We start from the raw sequence: 12,318 nt of genomic DNA, 5'->3' as shown, positions 1-12,318 counted from the left end.
AAGTACAGAAACAAGAGTGGTGATGATGTGCTTTTCGAACAGTTACAGGACAGTCCATGAGAACTTTATACTTATGGGTCTCCCAAATAATGATGGGGCACATAAAAACATTTAGCGCAAAGCATGGACAATCTGGAAGGACTTACAATTTGTTCTCATGCTGTTGTTTGCTCATGAACAAAGACAGGTTTTGTCAAAAAACCTGCTTTTTATTGGATTTTCTTCTACCCAAGTTGTCCCCAAGTGAGAATTCACTAAAGGGCTTTTTCTCTCCCATTTCATTTTCCTCCCTTCCCTCTCCTTCCCCTCTTGAGTCCCTGTTAGGCTGATCTGTCAGTCAGTATCAGGCCAGCAAGCAATGACTGGAATCAGTGGTTATAACACACTGGGGGCTTGATATTGTTGACAGTTCAGGCAGCCAGGGACAGGAGACTTGGGAACACTGGTGAATAGAGGGTGTGTCTTTTTCCTCTTTCTACCCTCACTGATTCAGTGCAAAAAGAATGCGCCATGTAGTAGTATGGAGGTTCATTCTCTAAAATTACCAGAGCAAGATCAGATACTACAGAATCCTCCACAGCACTTTTAAAGATAGTAGCAGGGGGTAGAAGCTGATAAATTTCCAGTTTGGACTTAAGTATCCCTGAGTTGAGCAAAGTGTCCCTGAATGCCCCCAGTTCAGTTAAAGATCTGGGATAGTGAGGAAATTAACTTGCCTGAAAAAGCAAGGTTCATATTAATGAACAATAAGACAAGGTTGCATCGGGAGGTGGGGTCAGACCCATAATGGTCCTCGAAGGCCAAGCTGAAGGCTGTGATTCTGTGCAGAAGGAAAGAGGGAGCCGCGGAATGTTCTCAAGTTGGGGGCAGCACAATGAGAATGTGGAGTCCTGCAGTACAGCAAGGACAGGTTACTTGTTCCGTAGGCCCCTGGGGAGTGATTTCAATACTGGGACCTGCCTTCCTGCCCTGGTCAGTTGGTGGCTTCAGACAGCTCAGCGTTTCCTTCCCACGCCTGGCTCTCCAACTCCCTGGGATATTTACACGGCTGCCCGGCTCTGGGCCTTCCTCTTTCTAGTGACAGGAGCAGCTGTGTTGGCAGCCGGCCACAGCAGGCAGCTCCCTAACTCGGGCCACATGCAGGCAGGAAGGACCAGAGCCCTGAGCCCTGTTTGTGCTGCCTTGGGAGACTTCCTTTCCCTCCACACTGCCTGCACCTGGAGATGAATGACGTTTAAAAGGCTGAAATCTTTTGGTGGGGCCCCTCACCTCTTTATTTTTTTTCCATTCTTTTTGTTTTCATTTTCCTAAATTCAGAGAGAACTTAGAAGGAGAATTCTGAGCTTCCTTCATCGACTACAAAATGTCTAAGCTGGGACAGAGACCATTTAGTTTAATATCAAACACACACATACACATACACACTCCCTGTCCCATTTCATAGATGGGAATATTGAGTGAGGTCCAGTGAAATGAAGAGACTGGAACAAGATCCTATTCCTACTGCGTGGCATTGCTCAACTCATCAATACCATGCTAGGATTTGAAAGACTTAAAAAGAAACAACACACTGGGTTTTTTTTAAAGTATTCGTCTTTTGTTTAATGGAATTGTGTACTCTCAAGATGGAAGAAAACTTTACAGATCATCTCATGCAGAAACGCCCTTGACAGCATCCCTCATAAACAGCCATCCAGCCCCTGCGTCAATATTTTCTCTTACTGGCCTGGATCGTCAGGTTATGGACTATCGGAGGAAATAGTCTAAAACTAGACTTTGGCTGCATTTAATAAATAAAAATTAGCTGTAGATACATTATTAAAAACGTATATGTACATTTGTAGCTATTCTCTAAACCAGCCATGATAATAATAGCTGATATTAAGATGGCCATTTATAAAGTACTTTACCTATTTTATCTCATTTTATTCTCACAGAAAACTTTAAGGTATATAGTGCAATAATTATTATCCCTGTTTTCCAGAAGAGAAAACTAAGCCCCAGAGAAGGTTAAGTGACTTGGTCACAGTCATAAAGCAGAGCCAGTGTTTGAATCCAAGCCTAACTCCAAATCCATTGTTCTTTCTACTACACCACCACTCTTGCCATCAATGCAAGCATGTTCTGTGTACTAAGAAGCCAGGATAAGGCCTAACCGATGGTCATGGCAGATGGTACCAGTACCACTTAGGCCACTTAGATGGAAATAGAATCACAAAATGGGGAGGAACTTCAAAGGCCATCTAGGGTCCCCCTCTACCTAACCAACGAGCCCCTTTGCATCCCCATTGGTGGCATTCAGACTCTGCTAGAAGACCTTTAGTGAAAGGAATCCTGCTAAAGTACTTAGTGTTGCATTTATGGCCAGGAAAATCTAGGTTCAAATCCTACCACTGATGCTGGTTGTGTGACCTGACCCTGGTCAAGTTAATTATACCTCTCTGAGCCACACACATCTTTAAATGCAGATATTGATAATAGCTAGTATTGCATAGGGTTGTTGTGAGGATCAAATATACACACACATACAAGTACATGTGCATGTGTATACACACATGTTGTCCGGTCATTTCAGTTGTGCCCAAGTCTTTGTGACCCCATTTGGGGTTTTCTTGGTGAAGTCACCAGAGTGGTTTGCCTTTTCCTTCTCCAGTTCATTTTACAAGCAAGGAAACTGAGGCAAATGGGGTTAAGTGACTTGCCCAGAGTCACATAGCTATTAAGTGTCTGAGGCCATATTTGAATTCAGGTCTTCCTGACTCCAGGCCTGGTTTTTTATCCACTGTGCTACCTAGTGAAAGATTGGATAGATAGATAGATAGATAGATAGATAGATAGATAGATAGATAGATAGATAGAAGGAAAGAAGGAGGAAGGAAGGAAAGAAAGAAAGGGAGAAAATGTTTTCTTTCTCTCTGTATATAGCTATATCTATATCTAGAGAGAGAGCTTTGCAAATTTAAAGTAACTTATGCAAGGTGCTGCTGCTTATCATGGCGACGATGATGATTGTGGTGGTGGTGGTGACCACAATTATGACGATGATAATGTTGATATTAATACAACTGTGGTGTAGTAGAGAGAGAGCTAGCTTCAAAGTCAGGAAAATTTGGGTTCAAGCCCTACCTTGGACGTTTATTGGTTGTATGACCTGGGGTAAGTCACTTAACCTCTAAGTATTCTAGGAGATTCTCTAAGATTTTAAGTTTCAGAGAAGATGCTGATCTACACTGGTGGAGAATGTTTCCTCATCTAGGACTTCTCTATATCAGTGAAATCAGAGGTCCTGTCCTTATCCTTATTATTGTTACTTATCATCATTGTAATTATTATTACTATTACCTCCTAAGTCAGTCTATTTCAACTCTGGACAACTCTCATTGTTAAGAAGTTTTCCATTATATTGACCAGAAATATGCCTTGAGAACTCATCAAGAGACTCTTGGGGTATTTGGTTATCCCTATATGAAGTCCTGTAAGCAAGGTAGTATGACTAGTGTGTTCATACTATAATGCATCACAGAAGATCAGGAGGAAAAGGTATAGTTCAGAGTTGCCAGACCCCAACCAATCATGAAGTCACTGATTACAGTTGGGAGATCGGGGTATTGGGTCAAGCTAAGTGGTCAGGAAGAAGCCATGCCAAGGGCATGGCATACCACTGGTGCATATGGGGAAGAGAAAATAAGAACATCACTCTGCCCCCTCCCCACCAATCTAAGTCCCCTCACCCCACTGTGTCAGCTCCTTTCCTTCATCCTTGTCCCATCCAAGCAGCCATTCAGCTTTCAGTCTCTAGTGAACTGTAATTCCCTCTCACCTCACACCTATAGCCTCCCACACCCCTATAACACTTTCTTTCCTGGTGGGATGTCTAGGAGGGGCCTCAAAATTAAGTTCACATTACTGATTCCTGGTATTACAACTTGACTTACTGAAATTCCCCAGATTTCTTGGCCTGTTTCCTGTTTGTGACAAGTTCTAATTGGTCAGTCCTTGACCATTTGTCTTTATCACCTGGGTTCAACCTCTTATCAGTCCCTGAACAATATATATTATTTATATATATGTGTGTGTGTATAACATATATACATATACATATATATTATATATACACATATACATATATATTATATATACATATGCATTATATATACATATATATATAATATATACATATACATATATATTATAACTATATATTACTTGTTCTTTTGCCTGGACTGCATGAAACCTTGAGCTCTTGCCTGTTCCTGACCTCCAGCACTCACATCCTCCTTAAACCTTGGCCCAACTCCCTCACTTTCCTGATCACTACTGCACCTAGACAATCCTGGTTCTTTACATTGCCATTCCTTCCCCTCCCCCTTTATGTGACACTGTAGCTTCCACCAAGTCATCACCAGGGAGTGGCAATGGTAGTGGTGGCTGAGAAACTCCTAATGTTCCAGTTTTTTAAATTGTTTATCAAATTTTTAGATGCACGTCCACTTTGTGGAATCTTTGTAGTAGGCTTTTTTTTTTTTAAGTGAGGCAATTGGGGTTAAGTGACTTGCCTAGGGTCACACAGCTAGTAAGTGTTAAGTGTCTGAGGCCGGATTTGAACTCAGGTCCTCCTGACTCCAGGGCCGGTGCTCTATCCACTGCACCACCTAGCTGCCCCCTGTAGTAGGCTTTTTTTGTCCTGGTTTAGCCTCTTTGATCCCAGACCTTTGGGTCACTCTCTCTTAGTATGGCTGTTCAGTGGAAGCATCTTCATTTAAAGTTAGTCTGAGGGAAACATAATCAGATAAAACTGATGGATACAGGTAAAGCTGAGGAAAGAAATAGAATCAAAGCCAATTTGAAAAATCTTCAGTAGATATTTATTAAATGAAAAATGATAAGAATTTACCCATTATAAACATGTGTCACTATAAAGATGCCAGCGTCTTCAGAAGCAGCAAATGGGTAAACAGATTTAAGGAAGAGATTCCTGTTCTCAGCTCTGATTTCTGGCCTCCTCCTCATTCACTTTCTTGAGGCCTGGGCCTCGATCACAAATGTCATCATGATAGATCTTGACTGTCAGGATCCCTTTCTGTATATTCAAGGAATGTGGGATTTGTACTGAATTATGAAATTTAAATACAGCTTCATTCATTCACAAACAGTTTAAACAAATTATGTGAGTGGACACAGAAATATAACCCTACTAATGGGGCTCATTCTCTCAAACTAGTCAGATCTCCAGAGCAAGGCTACTCCTCCTCCTCTTCTTCCTCCTCTTCTCCAACCCTCTCTACCCCTCTCCTGGCACTAAAGGTAAGAAGACTCTGTTGTGGACTCTGGTTGCTGGATGTCTGGTGTCTGTTCTGGCTTCTTGAAGTTCACTAGGTCAAGCCTGGCCTGTTCCATCTCTTAATCTCATCCACCTCAGATCAGGAAAGAATGAGCACAAATGAAGACAAGAAACAGAGACAACATCATGCATTAATGGTCTCGTAGGGGCTCGCTGGGGAGAGCAACCAGCAGGCAGCAAGCCACGGCTGCTTCTGCTTCTGCTGCCACCACTCCCACCTGGAGGCTTACAGTTGTTTTTGCCTCACTCACTATTGTGGAAGAAAGCCATGCTTTTTTCTGATTTTGCTCGGCTAACTCAGCAGCTCATTTAAAAAGCTTTTTGTTGTTACACAGTAAGCTAATAAGAAACAGGCTATTGGTGCATGTTCTGAATTGAGGAAGGAAGAGACCCCTCCATCACAAATTTCAGAAAGACCCCTAAGCCTCCATATATATTGGCAACAGGCAGTTATTGTACATGCTCCAGGAACTGAGCCCTCTCAGAAGTAAGTTCTATTTTTCTGGGGTGGAAATAATGTAAATATAGGTGGGTACCCATATATATTCTCGAATGAAATGTATTTGTCATCATCATTAAGGAAATGCATTATAAGCAGGAAAGGGAACAGGAGGGGTGATGGGAAAGAAGGGAATAAACATTTATTAAGCACCTACTATGTTCTAGGCACTGTACTAAAGTGCTTACAGATATTATCTCCGTTTGATCTTTACAACAACCATGGGAAGTAGATATTATTATGATCACCATTTTAGAGTTTAGGAAGCTGAGGCTGACAGCTGTGAAATGACTTCTCAAGCCTAGTAAATGCCTTGAGGCTGGATTTGAATTCAGGTCTTCTTGACTCTGGGCCTCAGCACTCTATCCCCTCTGCCATCTAGTTGTCTTCAACCCATAATCAGAATAAAGTTTGCGGGTGTGGCCAGGAAGGCCATTTGAAAGAACCAGATGCAAGAACTGGAGAACTTGGATTAATGGGTCCATTCTATAGCCCCTTATGTCCCACTAATTTCAATGACCCCTGGAGGAAATGGTCACTTTCTCCAATCTGAAGTGACCCTAGAACTATGTTTTGGAGAGCAAGAATAGAGTGGTGGTAGAATTTTTTTAAAGCTGTTGACAGTGTGGAAACCACACTGAGACATACAAGCCAATACACAGACGCACACACTCACTAAGAAGAGAACTTAAAAAAAGAAGAAGAAGAAGAAGAGAACTTGTTCCCAGAGGATGAGAAAGACCCCGTGGTTCAGTGGAAAGAGTGAGTCAGAGGACATAAGGTCGAATCCTTCCTCTGCCTCTGGGTGGCACCTTTGTCATCTTGGACCTCAGTTTCTTCATCTGTAATGTGAGAGGGCCTCTCAAGATCCTTTCCATCTCTAAATGTGTGATTGTAATGGAGAAAACTTACATGATAATCAAACTTCATGAATGCAAGCTGTCCTGATAGACCTAACCTCCCAGGAAGGGTTGTATATCAAGCAGGGTCTGAGGCTTGGTAAGTTTGCAAGGAAGAGACTCACAGTGCCCCTTGTCTAGCATGATGGGGAAGAATTTCTCTGTCCTTCGGTCGTTTCATCTGTAAAATTGGGACAATAATATTTCTAATGCTTCTTTCATTGGCTTGTTATGAAATGATATAAAATATGAAATAAGATAAAGCATGAAGGTTTTCTTGCAAAGCTTAAAGTACTATATAAGTAATAACTCTTTTTTCATCATCATTATTATTTATGATATAGTTGTCTATGTGAAGGCAGGAGCCTGAACAAGATGACCTATTGAAATCTCTTCCAACATATAATTTCTACAATTCTGGAAAAAGCCACTGTCTCCTTTTTGAAGATGAAAATTTACCCAGCACTGATTATTTGCGTTAATTGTCCAGAATAACCAGAGGCTTCGAAATAATCATAAGGAGAGCTAACATTTATATAGTGCTTTAAGGTTTGCAAAGACAGGAGAAAACTGGGCACTCCCAAATCCTTCTTGGTAAGAATTCCACCTGGGCTTTCAGGAGGCAGACTCACTACTTGGCTCTCCTACTAAACACTTTTCTCTAGAAATAGAACTAACCCTGTGCTATAACTTTTCCAGACCATGAGACTGGGACTGTGAGAGCCTCTGATCTACCAATGCTATTTTGTTCTTTGGAAGGAGAGCAGATGGCAAGGAGTAGTCATTACACCTGAACTAATGGATATCCCAGAACACAGTCCACTATAGAGTCAAATAAGGAAAGGGCAAAGTGGACCCTTTGGTAGGCACTAGGCAGGCAAAGTGAGGGCAGGGCATGTGTCCCAGTGGTACCTCAATGCATCTGGCAGCCTTTTCCTCCGAAACCACATGGGAACGGGATGAGGAGAGAGAGAGAGAGAGAGAGAGAGAGAGAGAGAGAGAGAGAGAGAGAGAGAGAGAGAGAGAGAGAGAGAGAGAGAGAAAAGAGAACTTTCTGGGTGGCAGTCACTAAAATCTAGAGCAAGTGGAAATATTGAGTGAATCAGGAAACAAGGCTCATCTGAAAGCCTCAGTTACCCTACTTAAAATGTTCAGTTCTACAGTCGATCCAGAAAGGGTCATGATTTTTTTCTGACTTCTCATCAGTGAGTATACTCCACCAACACAGATCACAACCCCACTATTTCTTTTCATCCTTGTCTTTCTATGTCTTTTCTTTCTTTCTTTCTTTCTTTTTTTTTTCTGCAGGGCAATGAGGGTTAAGTGACTTGCCCAGGGTCACACAGCTAGTGTCAAGTATCTGAGACTGGATTTGAACTCAGGTACTCCTGAATCCAGGGCCAGTGCTTTATCCATTGCACCACCTACCTAGGAGGCCTTCCTTTGATTCCTTTAATACCTTATGTTATCACCACAATACTTCTGATTTACAAGATAAATAATATAACATTGCCACTTAATAAGTGTTGTAAGATGGGGCCAGCAAAATAGTATTTGCAATTACTCACTGGCTACATCTGTTCTCAGGGGAAGTCAAGACCATGTAGGCATTTAATGGACAAGGGGCTGGGTCATGTGGCCCTCCAGCTTCATGATTCCTGATGAGAAAAGCAGCATTCTATATTGGACTGTCAGGAAAAGCTCCATTTAAGTTATGCCTCTGACACAAACCAAGGGTGTGACTGGGCAAATCACTTAATCTTTCAAGTGCCTTAGACAACTTCTAAGTCTACAAGTTAGATAGGTATTAACTTGCATTCAGCGGAGGTGGTTCCTATATTAACGAGCTCCCCAAGCTAATGAAATCCCTGGACCCCTCCCCATATTCCTCAATAGTTCAGCAATGGGGAGGGAAGGGTTGGCAAAATTCAGCACACATTGATTCTCCCAGTTGGCGGAAATGATTCAGTCAGAAGCCATGTTTTTAAAGGACCCCTTTCCATTAAGTTCCCCTTGAAATCATCATCTAAGATGCACTTGACTGATTTTCCCCATCTGACCACCTATAAAAATGAATTAGGAGTTTTTTTACATCCTCAAAACATCCAATTTAAAAAGAAATAAAATATTATCAGTGGCATCTTAAAGAAAGAACCCCACAAGTTGTTGCTTTGTGACATTCATAGCTATATTGGATTAATCCTGTGAGATTTTTAAATGGACATTTTACCTTCAGTGACTCTAATTTATGTTAAATAATTAACATTCATTAAGCCCTTACTATGTGCTAGACAACGTGCTAAGGCTGATCTCAACCTCATTTAATGTACCAGAGGATTGACTGAATCAACCGCTCTGGTAAGTTTAGCTTCTGAACCATCAAGCAAGCTCTCAACAGGAGCGTCTCTCCCCTGCCTTCGCTTCCCCTACCACACCCCACCCCACCTTTTGGCTGATTGTCAAATAATTTTAACTTCAATTTCTATAGTGCTTTATATACAACACAGAGAGATGTAGAATCTATCCTAAGCATTTGAGAATTAAAAGAAGCTGCCAATCTGCTTAAGGCACAAGCTAGACTGGGCCCCGGCCGATATTTGGCCAAGGTCCATAATGGTTCAGAGGTTTTGGTTTTTAAATGATAATTAGTCTGAAAGTGACGATCTTATGAGAATTTATAAATCACTTCATCCAACAAACCCCATCCTTTCCTTCGTTGGGCCATAGCCCCTCCATACAGCATTTGTACCCCCCCAATTAGAGCCCAGAATGTCAGATGCAAAAAGCAGCATGACCCATCTATTTATTTGAGTAATCAAAAACAGATTTCTTTTCTAAGCAGTTGTACCAACTATTTATTTCAATGATTTATCATAAACTTAAAATAGAACAATAATGAATAATTAAACTTAAAAACTAATTAAAAACTAATTAAACTAAAATAGAACAATAATGACCAATTAAACTTAAAAACTAATTAAACTAATTAAACTTAAAATAGAACAATAATGACTAATTAAACCTATCTCCTTCTTTGTTCCTTTCTCCCTTTTGTGGGGGGAGGGGTGGAGTCTGGGTTTCCCTGAGGCTTATTTGAACATGAAAGTCAACCAAAGTCTTTCCTTGAAAAAACAATTTACATTAAAGTTAATCTCAACATACAATAGTATCACTTTTCCATAAGGATTCTTTCTTTCCTCCATTCATTCTCATCCACCTTTCCCCAGAGAGTTCTCTGGATTCATTGTATCTAAGATCCCAGAGCTAGACAGAAGCTCCCCCCTCCCCGCCCTTGCTGCTCTTCACTCCCCACACTCTCACCTCTGGGAGACTTTTGTTTGCTTTCCGACACCTGCTGGAGATAAGAACCTCATCCTTGTTTCCTTGGGACCAGGCCTTGGCAAAATGGTCCAGTGGCCAAGGGGATAGAGAGGGACCTCAAGAGATCATCTGATGCTGGTCTTTTGCTTTCGAGTAAGGTAAGGTAGCATCATCCTCATCTCACAGAGAGTGACTCTCCCTCTCCCTTTAGTACCATCCTCTCAAACTCCTAGTGTCCTCATACTGCCCTCTGGCTGCCCCTGACTGTAGCATCACCACCCAGACGACAGCATGGAAGTTCTTTGGGGCAGGGATTTGGTCATATCGAAATTTCATATCCCTGAAGTGCTTTGCATATAGTATATACTTATAAGCGTTTAAATTGCATATTTTCCTCTTAACCTCTCCTTTATTAAAAATTGCACCTCCCTCATTCCAGTTTCTATCCTGCTCTCCTCCTATCAGGTGAATCAGATAAATGAATGTTTTTACTAATGTTTTACTCCTCTGAAACCAGGGGGTAGAGCCAACTAACTTTTATTTGCTTAAGAAAGCCCTTTAAAAGAAATCAGAAGTAGGGATTCCAGGCACTGCAATAAGGCAATGGGGAAGCGATGTTTTGGACAGGGGTGTTTTCAGTGAAGACACCCCATAACAGGGTGAATCACCCTCTATGGTCACCCTCAGCTTTATATCCAAATGAAACTGGGATAAAGCATGTTAAAAAGGCAAATTGACTTGTTGATGGGATGGAAGGATAGATTCATAGGGAACTAGGCAGACAGACATAAGTGTCAGGAACTTTTAGCATTAGTTGGGAGAAGCCGGCTTCTTTCTCCCTCCTGAGCTGATGTCTTGAGTCACTGCCTGGAAGAGTCGCATGGCAGCTCAAGCCAGGGCATGTCAGGTCACACTTTGCAGACAACCAGTCACTGCTCCTTGGTCTGAGAGTGAGTTGGGCATCTTTTGACTTGTGGCTGGATTCTTTCTTCATGAGTCCCGATCCTGGGGCTCTGGGGGATCCGTGACAGCTCCTTTGCAGTTGTGCAGGTCTCTAGGTGACAAGGTTTGATTTCTGAGACCGGCCCAAGAGCCACCATCTGAAATCACCGCGCGGGCTTTCCCGCCATGGTCTTGTCAAATCCCAGTGGTTTTTCATGTTTATTGAATGCCCCGAGCGCAACAAGTAGACTCAGGAGTCGTGGGTCTTGCGCATGATATACAACTATTCACTGGCCCAGGCTGTGAGCACCTGCAGCATAGTTGTCTTCTGCTTCCCCCTGGTGGCTAAAATGGACTCTTGGGAAACTGAAGGCAGCGGCTGCTGCCTTCCCTTCTCCAAGGTTACCCGAGTAGTCAACCTCCTGGGCAGAAAACAAACCTATCTCCTTCTTTGTTCCTTTCTCTCTTTTGTGGGGGGAGGGGTGGAGTCTGGGTTTCCCTGAGGCTTATTTGAACATGAAAGTCAACCAAAGTCTTTCCTTGAAAAAATGTTTGGGATCTGGAATTTGGAGCTGAAAGACATCAGATTTTAGAAAGAAGAGGTTTTGCTGAAAAGCTTCTCTCCTCAAATTGCTGAGCATCTCTTTGTGGTTGGTATAGTCCCCTTCCCTGTTTTTCTTCTCGGATCTGCCTTAATAAAAAAAAGTTAGTTCATCTAAGTCAATAGGAACAAAAGATATCCCAAACTAATTAGTAGTGGGTTTTGTTGGAAAAGCATGGGCTTTTACGAAACACATTTATTTAACCTAGTCAAATAAGGCAGGTAGATAGATGGTGCAGTGGATAGAGTGCCAGGTCTAGAGTCAAGAAGAGCTGGGTTCAAATATGGCCCCAGACACTTAATAGCTGTATAATACTGGGCAAGTCACTTAACCTCTGTTTACCTCAGTTTCTTCATCTATAAAATGGAAGTAATCATAGCACCTCTCCCCCAGGGTTGTTGTAAAGGATCAAATGAGATCAAGTGCTTGGCACAGAATGCTATATAATTTTTTTATTATTATTATTGTTATTATCATCAAAGGGATACTTCATTATTCTTTTTTTTTTTTTTTTAGTGAGGCAATTGGGGTTAAGTGACTTGCCGAGGGTCACACAGCTAGTAAGTGTTAAAGTGTCTGAGGCCGGATTTGAACTCAGGTACTCCTGACTCCAGGGCCGGTGCTCTATCCACTGCACCATCTAGCTGCCCCCATTATTCTACTGATACACTATGGATTGGGCATGGATTTAGGCTCACTCCATTTTGACTAAGG

General features: G+C 41.9%; 1 protein-coding gene across 1 annotated transcript in view; it reads left to right on the top strand.

The window, feature by feature from the left end:
* The window catches only part of GRK5 (G protein-coupled receptor kinase 5), a 335,798-nt gene that overhangs the window by 302,940 nt on the left and 20,540 nt on the right, over positions 1 to 12,318 (top strand). The gene's annotated exons all lie outside the window — the stretch shown is intronic.

Source organism: Dromiciops gliroides, chromosome 2 (assembly GCF_019393635.1).
Source record: "Dromiciops gliroides isolate mDroGli1 chromosome 2, mDroGli1.pri, whole genome shotgun sequence".
In the NCBI taxonomy this organism is placed as follows: domain Eukaryota; kingdom Metazoa; phylum Chordata; class Mammalia; order Microbiotheria; family Microbiotheriidae; genus Dromiciops; species Dromiciops gliroides.
The sequence above is the reverse complement of the archived record's forward strand: the minus strand, read 5'-3'. Positions and strand labels throughout refer to the sequence as shown.